Source organism: Salvelinus sp. IW2-2015, unplaced genomic scaffold (assembly GCF_002910315.2).
Source record: "Salvelinus sp. IW2-2015 unplaced genomic scaffold, ASM291031v2 Un_scaffold1869, whole genome shotgun sequence".
Lineage (NCBI taxonomy): Eukaryota > Metazoa > Chordata > Actinopteri > Salmoniformes > Salmonidae > Salvelinus > Salvelinus sp. IW2-2015.
The window spans coordinates 10218-12589 of NW_019943233.1; the positions used below are offsets into that span (position 1 = coordinate 10218).

Sequence of the window (2372 nt, forward strand, 5' to 3'; positions counted from 1 at the left end):
AGATAGAGGAGATTCAAAGTGAGAGGTGTAATGTCTGAATAAAGTTAGAGGTTTTAATCTGAATAAGGTTAAGAGGTTTGTTAATCTAATAAAGTGAGAGGTTGTAATCTGAATAAAGTGAGAGGTTTGTAATCTGAAATAAAGTGAGAGGTTGTAATCTGAATAAAGTAGAGGTTTTAATCTGAATAAAGTGAGAGATTGTATTCTGAATAAAGTGAGAGGTTGTATCTGAATAAAGTGAGAGGTTTGTAATCTGAATAAAGTGAGAGGTTGTAAATCTGAATATAAGTGAGAGGTTTGTAATCTGAATAAAAGGGAGAGGTTGTAATCTGAATAAAGTGCGAGGTTGTAATCTGAATAAAGTGAGAGGCTTGTAATCTGAATAAAGTGAGAGGTTTATCTGAATAAAAGTGAGAGGTTGTGATCTAAATAAAGTGAGACGGTTGTAATCTGAATAAAGTGAGAGGTTGTAATCTGAATAAAGTGAGAGGTTTGTATCTGAATAAAGTGAGAGGTTGTAATCTGAATAAGGAGAGGTGTAATCTGATAAGGGAGGTTGTAATCTGAATAAAGTGGAGAGGTTGTAATCTGAATAAAGTGGAGGACGTTGTAATCTGAATAAAGTGAGAGGTTTGTAATCTGAATAAAGTGAGAGGTTGTAATCTGAATAAAGTGAGATGGTTGTGATCTAAAAAAGTGAGAGGTTGTAATCTGAATAAAGTGAGAGGTTGTATCTGAATAAAGGCGACAGAGATATAATCCTGAATTAAAGTGCGAGGGTTGTAATCTGAATAAATGATAAAGTGAGAGGTTGTAATCTGAATAAAGTGAGAGGTTGTAATCTGAATAAAGTGAGAGGTTGTAATCTGAATAAAGTGAGAGGTTGTAATCTGACTAAAGTGAGAGGTTGTAATCTGAGTAAAGGGGAAAAGGCCATTCTTGAACATGGGGTGAGACATTCTTACTAATCTGCTAGAGAACCAGTTTGGTTTTAAGTGTAACTTTTGTATGACTGAAGTCTTTAGTAAGAGGTCTAATGCCTTAATATTTAATCATTTCTGCCCTCCTAATTCATATTCATTATATAAATAGGCCCGTTTAATTTTGTCTGGCTTTCCACTCCAAATAAAATTGCTAAATAAATTATCATATAATTTAAATAACTGTTCGCTAGGTGTACACAAGACCATAAGCAAATAGGTAAATTGGGATATGACTATTATAAACTGGTTACCAACATAATTAGAGCAATAAAAATAAATGTTTTGTCATACGCGTGGTATACAGTCTTGTATAAACTGTGTGGTTTGAGCCTTGAATGCTGATTGGCTGACAGCTGTGGTTCATCAGACCGTATACCACGGGTTTGACAAAACATTTATTTTTACTGCTCTATTTATGTTGGTAACCATTTGATAATAGCAATAAGGTGCCTCGGGGGTTTGTGGTATAGGGCCAATATACCACGGCTAAAGACTGTGCAAAGGCACTCTTAAGAACAGCCCTTAGCAGTGGTATATTGGCCATATACCACACCTCCTCGGTCCTTATTGCTTAAATATACCACGGCTGTCAGCCAATCAGCATTCAGGGCTCGAACCACCCAGTTAATAATCCTCCATATGTGACTTAGAAATGGAATTGGAACACATTATTATATGTCTCGGCGTGTGACAACTCGTGATAACTCACGTAAATAGGATAGCAATTGACTTCCTTTTAAAATGATTTGTTAGAACCAATTTAGTTTGTCTCTCTTCTCCTCATCCGCTCCCCATACATCTTCTTCCACACGTGTACCCATTTCTATAAAACCTGATGTAATGTCATATACCCTGATATATTTTCTAAGCAGGTACCATCCCTCCCATCAAGTCAGCACGGCCCGAAGGCGGCGACGTCAAGAAGCTCTTCTCCATCGGCTGCCCCGTCATCCTGGTCACTCTGGTCGTCGCCCTGCTCTTCATCATCCGCAAGAAACGCAAAGAGAAGAGACTGAAGAGACTGAGAGGTGAGGGAGGGAGGGAAAGGGGGAGAGGTGTGGAGAAGCGATAGAGGGTTGAGTAAGGGAGGGAGCAAAAAAAGAGGAAAGAGCAATGAGAGAGGGAAGAAAGAGAGGAAAGGGGCGAAAAAAGAGATGGATCTTGGGCGAGAGAGAAAGGAGAGAAGAGACTGAGGGGTGAGAGAGAGAGGGAGGAGAGGTGCGGAGAAGAGACTGAGGGGTGTGAGAGAGAGGGAGGAGAGGTGGTGGAGAAAGAGAGCTGTTAGGGGTGTTGAGTAGAGAGGGAGGAGAGGTGTGGCAGAAAAGAGAACTGAAGGGAGTAAATAGAGAGAGGGAGGATGAGGCTGTGGAAAAGAGACTGAGAGGGTGA

At 39.7% G+C, this 2372-nt stretch overlaps 1 pseudogene; it reads left to right on the top strand.

Annotated features, from left to right (window-relative positions):
• The window catches only part of LOC112072269 (cell adhesion molecule DSCAML1-like), a 10638-nt pseudogene that overhangs the window by 2940 nt on the left and 5326 nt on the right, over positions 1-2372 (top strand).